This window comes from Lonchura striata, chromosome 2, assembly GCF_050655825.1.
Source record: "Lonchura striata isolate lonStrDom1 chromosome 2, ASM5065582v1, whole genome shotgun sequence".
Taxonomy (NCBI): domain Eukaryota; kingdom Metazoa; phylum Chordata; class Aves; order Passeriformes; family Estrildidae; genus Lonchura; species Lonchura striata.
The window spans coordinates 130,184,821-130,201,714 of NC_140704.1; positions in this window are offsets into that span (position 1 = coordinate 130,184,821).

Sequence of the window (16,894 nt, forward strand, 5' to 3'; positions counted from 1 at the left end):
AGAAAATGGCCTTTAGGATTGACGTAAGCTGCTGTGTGTCAAACACTGGAGTTTTGGTAGTGAGGGGGTTAACTTCATTTGACAGCAATTGGGCTGCTGGATTAATGTTCCACCTCAACACTTGTCATTGACTGCAGCTCTTTCAATGCGACCATTCTTATCTCAACTCAGAATCTCTGCTTTTAGTCTCCCTCTCACCAGGAAGGGACCGGGGAAGAAAGTAACTTAGGAACTTGATTTCCCAGCTGTGTTTTAAACCAGCATTGCCATGTAGAATAGTAATTTTCTTCTTGAGAATTACTGCTTTACACAGATGGACAGGACAGCTTTGAGCAAGTCCTTTGATTTGTGAAGCCGTTCATGACAGTTAATTTCTACTTGTTTTATGTGCTGACGATTTTAGCTTCTCATCAGGCTTTGCAGTTCCTAAAGTGGGCAGCAGTGAGAGGCAGACTGAGCTCAGAGCACGGTCACCCACGAATGGATGCTGGGCAGCCCGCACTTTCCACAGAGCGAGATTTAAAACGGGGACGACTCGTGTCGCGTCCCGCTTGTGCCGATGCTGGCACGCTCAGTGGAGCGCCTCCAAGGAGCCCGGGCCGGACGCGCCCGCAGCGCCGCGCTCCGCCCGCCGAGCGGCGGCCGCGGCCCGGGGCCGGGCTGGGCCGGGCGGGGCTGGGCTCGCTGCCCGCTGCGGCGCCGCATTCCCGTCGGCTCCGGGCAGTGTGCACGTAGGAGCTGCGGGAGCGGCCCTGGCAGCCCGGCGGGCCCGCTGCTGACGGTGTGTGAGCAGCAGCGGCCGCCTGTGACGGGCGAGGCTCCGTCACCTCGTGTCCCGCTCTGCCGGTCCGCGCTGCGCCTCCCGCGTTACCCGCTGCGAACTGTGGCGCTAGCCGGGGTAAATCCGGCACTGCCCTTTCTCACCGGCCCAGCCTGGAATCTGGGGAGCAGCCTGGGATTTGGGGAGCAGACTGGTATTTGAGGAGCGGTCTGGATTTGGGGAGCAGTCTGGAACTGGGGAGCAGCTTGGGTAGCCCACGTCGCACTGCGCTGAGCAGACCCCATGGCACAACCAGGCGCGTGGGCTGAGATGTGGAGCCCGGGAGATCTAATCGGGTTGTGAGCTGCAAGCACGGAGCAGATTAATGCGGATTTGAACTCCCTGCGGAAGGAATTGGAGGGGGCGTGTTCAGGCGCTTGCAATGTGTTTTTATGTGGTATAAGCTTTCCTCCCCCGCATATGCATGTTGGATTTAATAGCACAAAGGTAGAATTCTGCCTTCGTCTTTCAGAGGAGCTTCTCATCACTACAGGGGCGTCATCACTGATACAGCTCCATGTGGTCACAAGACCCAGTGCAATAGAGACAGAACATAAACCACCTTTATATGCATATCTGAACGACAGTAATAATGCAGGCAGATACAGGCAAATCTAGCTGAGATTGTGCCTTCTGGATATGCAGTGTTTGTCAGCTCCATTGTTTTTGGGGTCTCCGTGGGTCAGCCCTAGTATGCCATTTTCCTGTAGCCCTTCAGATGCCCTCTTCTCCTCAGTATGCCCTATGCTAGGCACACTGTATTAAAGTAGTTAAATTTCCATGATGCAAACAGAAATAAACCTTGTAAGCCTTGTCAGAGGCAGAGGAAAGACTCACTGGTGTTTGATGGCAGGGTTTAAAATGCAAAGCCTGAATCAGCACAAGAGCTTGCAAGGCTTTTCTCCTACAGTTTGAAGGACCAAAAAGTCAGGGACTTGTGGTTCTGAAACTCCTGTTTAAGGTCCATCAGGGCCAGGTTATCAGATCTGGTATGGCACGTTCTCTGCTGTGCATCAGTGAGTAAATGAGAGACAATTTTATCTGTCACACATATTTAAGTCCTTCTATCTGAGGAAAGAAAAAGGGTATAAAGATGAACCCCCAAGCAATGGAGGAATTATTTCTAGTAAAGCTTAAGGCCTAGAAAGTGCTTCTGTCCTGTTGCTCCATGGAAGACCCCAGCAGCAGTGGCAGGTGATTACAGAAGTTTTCTTCACGGGACCTCTGTGCAGCCACAGAAGAAACATTCCAATCTGCTTCCATTTGCCAGGTCTCTCAGGGTGGGCAGGAGGAAAACCAGAGAGAGCTAGGCTGCACCTGGCACTGGCCAAGCCACTATTTTTCACTGTCATCAGAGGTAAACACTAACATTTCCGTAGAACTCAAGAGTTGGGAGGTTTTTTTTCCTAGAACTTGCATTTAATGACAATTATTTACCATGATTTCTTCTATGACTTTTTAACCTGTACAATGTTTTCCCTACCTCCCTTAAAACTGTGATATTTTTTTTGCCTCAGTGAGTTTATTATTACTGTTTCTCCTTTCTTTGTTTATCAAAATAGAAAGTATGCTATGTTATGCTTGGATTATGTGGTCTGATCTACTCTGTAAACCAACAGTTTTTGAAAGTGCACCCAAGATAATTAATACTTGTTGAAGTCAAAGTGATTGTCTGTGAGTGACTGAATATGAACACATAGATGATTGTATTGATAGAGGTCATCTGATGCATTATTTTATCTATGTGTTGCTTAGTTTTCAAGTTATGTAGGAAGCCTAGAAAGTGGAGCTGCTGTAACTGTGACTAGGTATGTCTTTGCATTCTTTGCACCGTCTTTGTCATTTTATAGAGAAAATACTTTATTTTTTGTTTCTGCATATTGTTGTGTTTTTCTTCTGCTAGCATCAATTTGTGTTGAACTTTCTTACAGATTTTGTGTGAATAAAACTCGGTTTATATTCCAAGACACTGATGTTTCCTTGAATTTTCATGAAACTTTTATGCTCAAGTATTGATATTTATTTCCTTGTAAGCTTAAAAATGTGCAAAAAAGCAAAAGATATTAAATAAATGGAGGGAAAGCAGCCAGCAAAATAATACAAGTGCAACAGGACAGTGAAATAATTAACCCTAAGTTTATGAAACTGAGGTTCAACAAAGGCTTGCAGGCAGCCTGCCTAATAGCAGTTATATAATAGCAATAATTTGTTGCTTTTCTGCAGAGCCCTTCTTAACCCCCTTCTCCCCCCTGATAAAATGTTTAGCACACCTTGTACCATGCTGCAGGGGCTTGAGCACATGAGCTTATTGTTTTGCTGTTTATATTTCCCTTTCCCAAATGCCTGGAATTTCTGGTCTCCCAGCAACCCCAGGGGTGTCCAAGTCTTGCACTTTGCACTATGCAATAATGTCTGTATGGTCTGGAGTGGGTTTAGGGATGAAAAGTCATCGTACTTTAACCTGTAAAAAAAGAAACCCAAAAAACCCCCAAGGAGTGAAACCTGCAGACTGTAGTACCTGAATTTCATAAGAGTGGGTCACAGGGAGAATTTCAGCCATGGTGATTTATGAATTTGGAACCATTTATCGCTCTGTCTTGCTTCTATTTATTGTGTCTTCCCAGACATTATCCATACAAGGCAAGACTGTGATCCCTGATAACTGTAAGAATGAAAACTGAAATATTAAACAGACTTTTCATGGTCTGAGGTTTTCTGCATCCACTGTCTCTCACTCGTTTTAGAAAATTATTGCCTTCACCAACACAGGGCTTATTAATGTAAAATTGCAACAGTGGTGTTATAATGCAGTGGTTACATAATGCAGGAAGGGCTTGGCTGCTGATTTTTTTCCCTCTCTGGTAGGGAAGTATGTTTATTAGAGGGGCATCAGCAGGGTTAGGAAAGGAAAAGCAGCATGGGAAGGTACTTAGCTGTCTTTTTCTCATAGTTGAACGAAGTGTTCCATTTGGCAAGCAATAACCTTCATGACAATAGCCATTAACTATGCTGCCATCTCTTTGGTGTCAAAACTTTTCGTACAGAAATGGAGACACATTTTGTGAAAGCAGGGAAGTTGACTCTATTAACAGTACATCTTAGGCAGCTTTCACAGTCTTGTGGTTCTTCCTCTCCCGGATCATCTCAGTTTTCAGTCCTGCCCTATAAAAGTTGCAAGATGTCCATTTTAGAGCATAATGTTGGAAAAAACTTAAGTAAATTGTTCCTGGTTAGATATATAATGATCTCACATTATTGGATGCTGCTGTTCAGAAACATCCTCTTCTCAAAATCAGATTTTCCAGAGACTAATTATGCGGGAGTCTAAGGCTCCATGCTTTGCATAGGGCCTTACCAAAAAGCTGTCAAAAGGGCTCATGATGTGTGGAAGGGACACATCACAGAGTGATGAGAGACATATTTTTGAGTGACGTCCTTGACCTCATCTTGGTGCAGGTTGATCTGGTAAGGTCATTGATAGAGCAACCTGTAGATACCCACACGCACCTGATGTTGTAAGACCATGAAACAGTGATGCCTGGAACTTCTGCTAATGTCACCCTTCCAGGGCCATCCATCAGCCTGTGAGAAATCTAGTATGCTTCCACTATCAAGGAGTTTCAGGCACTGTTCCTTGATTTGAGAGGACAAGAATTAATATTAATGATTTTTTCTTTGGAGAAAAAAAAATAAGACTAACCAGCAGTGTCATATGTTTATACAGTTTTCATAAAACAGGAGTGTAGGGGAAAATGAATACAAGTTTGTAGAAACACTGGAAGACACAGTAATGTGAATAGTCTGCCTGGTTACTTCTCTCTCTACTGCACTTTACCTTAGAAATTATGGGAGAAAAAGAAGGTAAGCTTTAGTTTTCTAACTTGGTTATATCTTCATAAGATTATTTTTCTAATTCAGGTGTTACTATCCCATAAGGATAAGTCTGCTAGCTCAGGCTGCTATCATTGCAGATATATAAAGGCATTGAAACCTTAATTGTGCGGTTGGAGTATAGATGTCATTAACAATAAAAGGGCTTATGATGCAGACAAGTCTTTTACTGGAAGAGTTTAGATGTCCACCAGAAGAGTCAAATACTGGATGTGCACTAAGTAAGATGCAAAGGACAAAAGAGGTAGAAATGGCACATTTAGTTTGAACAGAGGTCTTCGGGAAGCAGCCAGGAAGATCAAAAGACAAGCTAAGTTTCTTGAAAAATAAGGCATGAATTGATATTGTCAAAAATCCATCAAATCACAATGAAAAACAGAGCAAGATGAATTGCTGAATATTTGCAGATAAAGAAAGAGAAGGCCTGGATAAGTTCCATGAATTAGCCACAGAAGTAGACTCAAAGTGAGAAAGGAAAGAGAGGCATTCTTAAAGGACAGAGGTAACATTATAGTGGAGATATAGGAGAAAGGAAAATGTAAACTCCAAAACTGGCCCTTCTGGATAGTAGAATTAAGGGAAGGCACATCAGAAAAATTGACTCAAGAGTGGACCAAGACAGAGACTGAGATGCTTCAAAAGAAATGTGGATATATCAGGGGAAGATAGTGTTTATTGAAATAACCATAACTTACAAAGAGAAGAAACTTGGATTAAAGAATAATACTAATAAAAAAGTTGCAAGTAATAATAGCAGCATTTAGTTCATGAATCCTGAAAACTAAAGGAGGATCCAGATAGGAGAAAAGGTAAATAATGTTATATTTTGTGTCTATAGTATTACCTTAATCAGCCTGACTTTTACGTTAAGAACACTTATGATAGAAAAACCTGTTCATCTCCTGTACAAATATTAGCATAAAATAGATGTCTCAGATCAATACCACATCCACAAGCCATTAAATAGCTTGTAATCAAACAAAATATTTTGTTTGTTTAAAAGCCAATCCCATGCAGTCAAGTTTATTTTGTATTTTATTAACACTGAAGGATACCCTGTCATCTCTTATCTATCTTCTCAAGGAAAAATAATTCCTTTTTAATTAGGTCACTGCAGTCATGTGCTGCTGTTATTACCAGGACTCTTCCTGGTACATAATGATGGATAAATACAGCATAGCATTTAAGGAGGTTTGATGCTGGCATGGATAGGTAGAGACAATAGACCTTGATAATACAAATTCCTTTCCTGAATTCTGTCCCAGTTCTGACCAAACCTAAGGCTGGCAGATAAGTTAGGGTCATTTTTACCAATACTGCCAAGCTGGAGGACACAAATTTATATGAAAGGCCTACACTGAAGCCATTGAATAAAATCTACTTTTCAAGTTTGTCAATCATTCAGTCCTTAGAATTTTAACAAAGATCAAGATATGATTGTCCCATATACATAATTCTGAGCTATCCACACTTACTACCTTATTCTTTTGTAAGGTAAAGTCAGGCAAGAGAAGTGGGAGGGATTTAAGAGTGATGTTGGTTGTTGTTCACCAGGAAAGGAGATGTGTGATATTTTTCAGAGAAGATTCAGTTTGTTTATAAGTTAAAGGAGTTTATTGGCAAAAGCTATACAGCTAATGCATAAAAATATAATCAAAAAGAAAGGCAAAAAAATGTTGAATTAAGCCTCATTTAAATGTAGGTTTACTCTGATAAAACTATTTTAAGAGGTATCTTAAAACACCTTCTTTATAAGACTGTTTAAATTCTGAAATGTCACTGTATATTTTTGCTATTAATGAAGTTTAGACCGAGTTTTCATTATGTAAGAATCCTATTAAAAATCCATGGATTTTGAACTTGGCCCTGTTGCAATTTTTTTGCTAGGAACAATTGCAGATGCTTCTAAGGACTGTTGATTATTGGTATGTGTCTGAGGCTGCCTCTGGAATGTTACTGTAACTGGACAAGTTATATAATTAGAAAAATAGTAATTTGCTAGTGAAGTTCCATGTAGGTGCTGTCCCCAGAGTGACTTTCAGTTTTGTACTAACTTCTTGGATCTGGAATAGTTCTGCTACAGGTGAATCCTGTGTAACCTTTTCCCCAGAACCTGTATTGTGGGAAAATGTCAGACTGTTGCTGTACATCACTTGAACAGTCATGAGGCAGAGAGGGTGAGTTAACCGGGTCAGGGAGTGTACAGTTGACTGTGCCAGCCTATATGCAATAAACGTCCTGGATTGCACAACTTGGAGTGGTGTTCAGAGCTCTTCCTTTCGTAGCTGTTTCTGCCAACAGTATTGATCAGTCCTTTGCCTGTCTACACTCAGTCCAAAATAAAGCTATTCCTGCCCAGAGGGGCTTTTGTCTTATTCCAGTCTCCATTATTCTGTGCAGCATATCATTGATATGAACTGATGTTAACCACATCTAGTCAATTGTCTTTTGGGATAGAGATGGCTGTAATTTGGCATGTAAGTTCAGTGTAACTTGCCACACATTCAGGAACAGCTCCCACCCTAGAGAAGTGTGCCATTTGACTGACAGGGGTTCTGTGCTAGTGTAGGATCGCATGAGTAGCCCCTTGCTGCTGGAAGAAGTGAGCTGGTACAAGCTGATGAATCCAGCTAGTCACACCACCAGTTGACGTACATGCAGCAAGCACAGCCTGGCTCTGCTCACAACGAGAAGCTGCTGTCATGTGTGAACTATCCCCAGAGTTCTTCCTTTCCTCAGCTTCTCAGTGGATCTGGTACTTGTCTCATGACCAAATGAAGCTTCAGACTGTGGCTAACCAGTTCTTAGCTCTCATTGTTGTCAGTTACAGGTCTTCTTTTCCTGTTGTTTCCCTGTCTAGAGCTACACCTCAAACTGTATTGTGAGTTCTGCCCATCATGGTAGAACTATTATCAATAACATCTTGATGATAATGCAGTAAGTGTGGTGCAATACTTCATCACAGATCAGCCTGTTATATCACCTTATAAATTAGCCCATGTTGGTTGTGAGAAGTAATCTTCTGTTAAATAGCCAGGTTTTTGCTTGTCTGGCAGAGAGGTAGGTACAAGAGCTTGGTACAGCTTTACTCTAGCAGAGAGCATGATCCTGTGTTGACCATAGAGTTACTGTGAAAATTCATCAGAAATGATGGCTCTTTCCTTTTCTAGGAGATCACTTGTCTGTCCGTAATGTCTCTAAATTAAGCAGATTAATGACTTAAAACTTGGTTCCATTGATGGATACAAAATGAAAGTCACACTTTTTCCTGAGCTTTCTGATAAACAGCCTTAGCAATTTGTTGAGAAGTGTTCAGTAAGTAAATCATTAGCATCAAAAGTTCCTATTAATCCCTCTACAAAGGTGTATGAAAAAGCACCAACTTCTACAATCTAAACTGAGTCTGAGGACGTATTTTAGAGGTTACAGATCACCATGCCTCATGGCCTAAGCAAGACAAGCAGGACATGCTTCAAGATGCATCCTGTTTTAATGTCTCATATAAAAACAAAGTACTTGAAAAGGCTTGATTGACCTTTACCTTGGATCTCATCATGGAGATACTTCAAAATTAAGAACTGCTCTAGGACAGGACAGATTTTCCAGGAATCTTCAAAGTCTGGGTTTCTGATTGCATCAGAGGTTTTAATAAACTCATTGAAGTGATGTAAATGTCTTAAGTTTTACTTCTTCCTTTTCCTCTCTTTATATGGTGATAAATGCTATAAAAAAACTTCTATTGTTTGTCTGAAAACTGCTTTTTGATTTCTTAAAATAAGAACTGGCAGTGTATGAATACTGTTTAGACTCATGCTCTACCAGGAAGTCTTTCATGTCATACAACTTGATCTGGATTCAGTGACAAATGGCCTTCAATCCAGTTTGTCCGCAGGTATGTCTGACCAAGATAACAAGTCTGAGAAGTGTTTGCTTCCTTTTCAACCAGAAGCTGACTGGCCTTATTACTGCTGGCAAATCAGTCAAATGACAAGCCCCATCTGAACTATTTCTTCAAATAAAATACGGTCTCTGTGACTTTTCACAGTCAACCTCACTAGCTATTTTTATTCAGCACAGCAGCTATGCCCGTTGCCCTTCAGTGTTACTTTGCATTCAAGAAGGAGGTTTCATAATTTTTTCCCTGTACATAGAAATTTCAGATGGTAGCTGTTACTGACTGCAGTAATTCTCGGCTTCGACCACAGCAGAAGAAAAAAGTGTTCAGCAGATACAGGATATGATGGCTTTCAGGAAAACATGCAATTTTTAGAAGTTTACTTAGTAGTCTAAATTTCTAATTGTACGTTATCTGTACAAGCACAGAAAAGCACTGTTGCCTTTTTTTTTTTTTTTTTTTTTTAACAGCACGCTGTGTTCTAGGCTGGCTGTACACAGCTTTACCCTCACATTACCACCTTTCTACAGGATTTGTCCCCAGCACTGGCAACTGCAACACATCACTGCCACTGAAAGAGCTATAATAGCTTACACAGCACCACCATGGATTTTTTTCTGGGTCAATTCATCACTGTGCTAAGCACCTCCACTTTTGTGAACTTATTATTTAGGGTTTTCACCATTTTTGTAACCCACGATTTGCAAGTTAAAATTAAACTTATTCAAAAAATATCAGCTGTGCATTCTGACAGACCCACATACATAAACTGGTCAGCCAAGCCTGCTTCCCGGGGAATTGCTGACAGACAAAATCACAACTACCAAAATCATGTTCTTGGTAAAATCAGCTTTTGTAAGCAACTCTTTCTCCTCTAAACTTTGGCAATAAGATGTAATTAATTTCTATGTCTACATTCACTATGAGTTCCATTTTTCAAATATTCAGCTCAAAACAAGTGGTGGGAAAGAGATTATAGCCTGCTGTCAGTCCAATATAGAAAGCCATTTAGAATTTAAAGGCCAACATAATTTCTGTAATGCTTTGATATATAAGAAGTGGTAGCTGCTCATCATTATTTGCAGTTGTTACCTGTAATAGCAGGCAATTTGGTACACAATGTACAGTTATCTGTAGCTTTTGAAAGACTTTTTACAATGAGCTGCATAATCAAACTGTAGTGTATCAGTCCTGGGAAAATACTAATCCGATCAGAATCCTTAACAAGGCTGACTAATGCTAATGCTTACTGAATAGAAGTTTTCAGAGTTGCATGCACGAAACACCACAAAAAATGAAGAAGTATGAAAATAGTAGATACATTACTGAACTTTGCTTTCTGTGTTGAAAAGTTGATTTTGTGAGCTATGAAATATCAGAATATGATAAATTAGAGGTATTCAGGTAACATTGCAATTTTAAATTTTGATCAGTTTGGAGCAATCCAAATTCAAAGCATCTACTTTCTATTCATTCTTGTTGAGGACCAAGTATTGCATTCAACCTGCAAGTAGGGTCTTCCTCTAGCTGTAAAGTGGACATGAATTTGGAGTATTAATTTTCCTCCATTTTCTACTTCTGTACAAAGAAGAAAAATGTACAGCTTGGACAGGTATGAAAAACAAAAGAAACTCTGTAGAAGCATTTTACAATCCATGAATTTGTAAACTGTCTAAAACTGATGAGCTTCTAACAATAATCTTTGTTTTTAATGTGCACTAACCCACATGTCCAAAATAAGCATCTTAAAATGCTAAAAAACATAAAAAGTTGTGAACTGTTTTTTTTTTATGATTGTCCTATACTATTTGAAAATACTGTCACTCCACTGCTTATTTCAGAAGATAATTACTATTTTCCTCTAATAGCAGCAGCTAGCCAATTTCACTTTAACTAAAGCCATCTTTTCTTAAGAAAATCTATGGCAAGCTAAGTTCTGTCACTGATATGTTTTAATAATTTGCAGGGAGTGTTACAGGGTGACACTAGTATTTTCAGTTAGCCTGGTTGTTTTCAAAGTTGTTGCATCCTAAGCAAGTAGAAGAGATATTCTATGAAATCCACTCTAGGATGGAAAAGAATGTAGAAGATTTTCATAGAAAGGAGTAGAGTGAAGAGCAGACAATATCCATTCCAGTACAAAGCCTTAAACATGGCTGGGATAACCAGTGATGTTGTCCACTGACACAGGCTGAAGTTTTCAATGACTTTTTGACTAAAAACTGGTTCAGCCAGCTCTATACTGCTTTTCCTTTTCACACCACCTCAGGCTTTAATCTGCAGAGGACATTCTGGGGTCAAGCTCTGACATGAGTAGGAGATGAAGTATTATCCCCAGTTTAAGCTGTTTGCAAGATAACATATCTGAAATAGTCACCCTGGTACCTTGTGTCAAGGAGTCAAGAAGCTATCACTCAGGTCAACATTCAGAAAACTGACATGAAAGAATCTTTTCTGCATTTTTTTTTCAGTCTGTGCTGGAAACAGTTTAGCTAGTCCTACAAGGCTGGTTTTACAGTTTGCTTTGATTGCATATGCCAGTGAAAAGGTTGAACTGATTTGAACTTTGTGAGATGGATAGCAGCTGTTGTACTAAGCTGTTTAAACCCACCAATTTGGGCTTAAACTTTGGCTGAGTAAATACAAAGCCTTAATTATACATAATGAGCTTTCCTCTTTTAATTTCTGTGAATAGAAATTATTTTAAAATCAACAATATTTTACTGCCAGATTTTCCAATACCACATTTTCCATTGCCAGATACTGAAGTATCTTACAAAAACAAACAAACAAACAAACAAAGCCCCCAACACCTAAAAATAAAACAGGTGAGTTTATTTTAATTTTTTGTGAATGAAGTTACTGTTCATCAGTGCTGAATGCAGTACAGCTCTCTCCTCCCTAAAACAAACTTTCAAAAAGCCTAGCATTGGAATAATGCAATAATCTGGAAAATTATATATTTGTGTATGTGTGTGCATGTCTAATACAGCTCTGGAAGAGGAGAAAGAAAGATAAAATGGATGAAAAGAAATGTTAACAAAACCAGCCTATGTTTTGGAAGTGTGTGCACTTCCAGTTGGTTTCTGTAGCCTTTGAAGTCCAAAAATCAGTATATGCATATAAAAGGAAAAGTTCCAAAGCATTCTTTCTGAAGTCACGAGGTTGTTTCCTCATCACTGAGTAAGGCATCTAATGCTGACACTAGTAGGACAATAATGTTAATTTTTTACCCAGGTAGAAAAGAATGAGTGAGCAGTTAATAGTGTAGAGACAGAAACATTAGTTCTGAGACACAAGCTTGTTACAATTTAGAATTATACTCAACCCCATAAAATCTGAAGGTCCTTTGCCCAATATCTTAGCCTATCACAGAATTTCATAGGGAATGCAGAACTTTTCATTTAGTCTATAAATGTATAGCAAAAGAGATTTCTCAGTATCATACTGTAGTAAGTATTTCCTAGACAGAAATGTAAACAAACCAACAGATATTTTGTTAAAATAAAACTGTGCTATTTTCCCAGGAACCAAAAAAGAGATATGCATTAGGTGACTATTTCATTGCTTTATTAGGTGTTTGCAAACCTTGGTAGGTTTCATTGCTGCTTTTAAAGTACTTCCAGTTCAGTGACAGATTCACACAGCTGCTAGGATTGTCCAGTTCAATTTGCAGTATTTCATTAGAACCAGAGGCCTCAGATGTAGGCTTTGGATCAAAAGTTAGGGTTTCTATCCATCCTTCTTCTTTGCACCCATTGATGGCAAAAGACAGATTAATGTGAAAGGGCTTTTGGGCAAAGCTAGGTGAAGGTCTTTTGTTACTAAGAGGGTTCTGCTATTTCCTGCTTTTTTGCTTGTGAAACTTTAGGAAGATAAACTAAAAAAAAAAACAAAAAAAAACCAACCCAGTATTTATTCCCTTCTGACATGACACTTGAAACTTCTGCACAGTGCAGTCATTGGTATTCAGCCACCATCTAACTCCCATCCTGAGGGCAACTGAGATCTCCTGTGAGAGCTCTCCTTGGTCACTGCTCTGCACTCAACTCATGGTCCCTCTGTGTGCTTAGCACTGCTTTTCCCAGCCCACGAGAATTTTCATTACACTGTCTCTAGCTGGAGTAGAAACTTCTTTCAAAGGGTAAAAGGGGAGCTTGTCACCATTCCCTTGTACCCTGAGAAGCAGCATTACTGTGTTCAAAGCAAGAGCTTTGTGTAGGATCTCATGCAAAGTAAATCTCAGAATGCCTGTTACAGAGATATCTGGTTGAATACTATTTTCAGTGCCTTCAATTTACATATTCAGCAAACAACAGTAGAGCATGGCATCCTCTGTAATAAAAAAAATAGAATACCTCACAGTGTGCTCTTTTTGTTTATTTTGTTTAATTTGAAATAAAGAAGCTGTCACAGGAGTTCAAATCTCATTTCTTCCTAGATTTTACATTTTTACCTGCAATGAAGGTGAAAGCGATATGGCCGCTTGATTTTGGTGGTTTTTTTAAGTTTAGGTGATTTAATTGATCTACATTTAGCAGGATAGATGGCATTAATAAACTCATCAGAGAAACCAACAGAATTACATACATACAATTATTTAGGTATATGAATATTTGTATGGTAATATTTGACACCAAGGTAAATACTAAATTTTCTCACAAATCTATTTTCTGTTACTTCTTTCAGCTATACTTAGAGGTAAGGTTCAATCCTTTCCCCATAGCTATCTCTTAGCATGTGTAATTAGGTACTCCTCTTCTTTTGTTTCCATTTCCCTCTTCTTTAGTTCCATTTCATAAACTGATTTCCTACCTTTTCTTTGTTTTTGGAAAGATACAGAAGTTTACTTTGGAACTTTCTGTTCTGTCTTTTGAGAATTCCTTTCTCACTCACGCTGCACTCATTTTAGTGTTTCTAAAGATGTAATATTTGGTGAGTCCAAATATGAGTATGTGCTACGTGAACTATTTTTCACTACAGCAGAGGAAAGCCTTTCATTTTCATCAGTCAGTGTACCAGTACAATAAAAATGTTTTATGTTCTAGTTACATGTAACTTTTTGCTTCCAGAAGTTACTGAGGACATCAGAAGCAAGAACCTTCTGGATGCTAGTAACTTTTTAAAAAATTTGTAACTTGTTGACTTTGGTGGGCAGGAATTCTAGAGTTAAAATTATCTCCTCTATCTTCCAAATGGTGCTGGCACCTTTTGGCAGAAGAATAGTGAGTGACTTCCCTGTGACCAGCTGGAAGCTGATGGCTTTGATTATTTTATAAACCAGTTTGAAATGTCATATTGGCGAGCTGCTGTTGCTGTTGCCTTGCCATATGCTCATGTGCATCCTGGTAATAGACTTGCAGTAGGAGTTGATATAAGTTTACCAGCAACAATGCCAGTTGCAGGAGGCAGAGGTTTTCAAAACATTATGGAGTGAATTTGCAGAAAGTTACATAGTGAGAAGTCAGGATGATGACCACAGACACATTCATGTGTGAGAAGGAAGGCACACTATCACATGAACAAGGAAATAGCACGTGAGACTACAGACCAGACACCTAAAGGCCAGGCTGTGAGGCAGTTCAAAACATCATGGCAGCTAGTGAACCAATACTTTAGCCTGGTGTGAGAAGGCACATACACAGAGATTCTCCTAAATATGCAGGACTTAACTGAAATGTCTTTACTGACATTAATTTTACAGGGCTTTATCACATGGATGTAATTTCACTGAATCATGACAAATAGCTTTTGTCTGGAAACCATGCAGTCAAGCTTGTTCATTTTTACAGCAGAGACTACTTAAAGTTGGTATATTTCAAAGTTTATATGTATATTTCAAAATGCATTGAAGTGGCTTGTATCAGCAATAGTTAGAACTCAACATGAGAGGCAGTCAGGCTTTTCCCGCTGCACTGACATGTCATGAAGCTTGTAGCACATGTATTAGTCTCATTAGAAATTAGTAGTAAACCATCAGTTTTGTAATACAAGAAAGAACTCTAACCTGACCAAGGACCAAAAATTACTTTTATTTTCATAATTGCATTTAACTTTCACAGAATTGCTAGAATGAATCAGAACACTGCAAAGTTCTGCATTTTGCTCAGCACTGAACAGTAACATGACTGTTAATGATACAAAAAGACTGCAAATAGAGTTTCAGAGTTGAAAATCTATAATGAAAATTAAAATGTAGATTCACAACATAATCATTGAATGCACTTCTGCTGAAAATATCTAGCGGGTTATAGCCTGTGTGACATGTCATCACTCCTGCAGCCAGAGTAGTACTAGAAGCTGGTAATTTACTAAGGAAAAGAAGACTTAGGTATGGAAGCATCTGTGCCACTTTCCATCTGTAGTGACATTTTCTGTGCTTCACAAGTAATAATAATCACAATAAGAATATATTTCAGGAAATTTCATAAAGCATACACAAACAGGATGTGCCCTTCCTGTGCACAGAGTCAGCAACTGTTCTGTGACATGTAACACTTCAAAACGGAATTCAAGTGGGGCCTGAGTGATGTATAGGCTTTGCACTGTCATTTGCCCATGAATGAGTACCATAAACAGCATGGAGGTATCTGAGTAAATGAAGAGTTTGCACTTACTGAAGCTATTGATGCTGCTTCTGTTTGTATTTAATATGATTCAGAAGTACCATCAAACACCAATTTGTTTACCACATTTGGATGTGATCTGACTCTAAGAAATTAAGGAGAGATGAAGAATAGCATCTGCTTTTATTAGTTTCTAAAAACCTTCACAGTATGTGGCACCAGTAGTGACAGAAAAGAGAGACAAGATTGCACTGGCATCTTTTCTACCCAAAATGTTAATGTCAATCATGAGTAATCAAATGGCTACAGTAATTATCTAATCTGTTCCCTTTATTTGTATTGCTTGAAATGCATTTATAATGCTTCTGTTGCCACAGGATTTGTGACCGTGTGCTTTAGGAACTGCTCCTACACATTCTGTACATGCAAGTAGGCCTCAGTGGTGTGTGTCATTCCACTGACTTCATCACAACTGGGCAGAGAGGAGCAGCCTCGTGGAGCGTAGTTTGGATTTCTGTGAGAAGCCTGAACTGCTGCAGGCACTGAGCTGATGTGTATTTTGTCCTTTTGCTGTTGCTAACATGCCTTGCAGCTTCACCCGTGTGCAGTGTGATCGATTGTACTGTTTCTAGTATCCACCTTCCTCTTGGGGCTAGCTTATGGCTTTGCCTGAGGCACTGCATTCTGCCACAGAGCCACAGTCACAGATTATGAGTCTGATGCTGGTGGGAGAAAAGAAGGAGGCTGGAATCAACAAGCCCAAGTCAATGCCAGGCTCTCATTAGTCCCTTGGCATGGGCTCAAGCCTGCAAGTACTGCTGAATGATCAAGGAAAAGAGGTATTTGGTTTCAAGAGCATGGGACTTTCTATTTGGAGATGTATGTCTGCATGCTTAGCATGCACCACATTTACTGATAAGAAAATAAAGATTAAAAAATATCCCAGTCCCTTGGTGATGCTGGTGACTTAAAATTTCCCTGGTAAGAGCCCTAAGATCTTTTAGGAAGCCTACTATGCCAAACATCGTGTCATGTTTAATCCTGTACTTGTCCTTTATATGGTACTCCTGTTGACGTCAGTGGAAACTTAGCTTGTGAGAGTACAGAAGAATCAGGCTGAATGGATTTTTTTCAACAGTAAAATTGAATGGAAGGAAACCTTCTGAAACGTACCAAAATCTTATTCCTTCTTACAACATAAAGAGATGTTTCTTAGTGTGTTCTTTAAGGGGTTTTACCTATATGGGTTTATGTATCTCCGCATTTACTGACTTGATATACTGGATAGTATGACTGGCAGATTTGAAAGTGACTGATGCAAAGTATCTATAATAATAGAACAAGGAATGACTAATAAATGTGAAACATGCATTTCCATTTGTTGTTCTACATCACACACCACAGCCATTTCTAAATAACTTCGATGTATACAGTTTTGCTATCAAATTTCCATTTTGTGGTCACTAAACCATATTGAAGCATGCAAATGTGAGTACACACACAGTGTTAATCACTAATAAGCTTTAAATATTTTCTGCTTATACTTGAAAGGATCTGAGAAATGTCTAATTTTTTAAGTGACTTCCAGTTGGTTACATTTCCTGTTACCAATAGTACCCATTACACAAATAGACTTTTCTCCCTCCTCTTACAAATACAAACAAAAGACGAAGATTTTACAATGCAGAATGTAAATGATGAAGTCATTCTGGTGTTGTTATT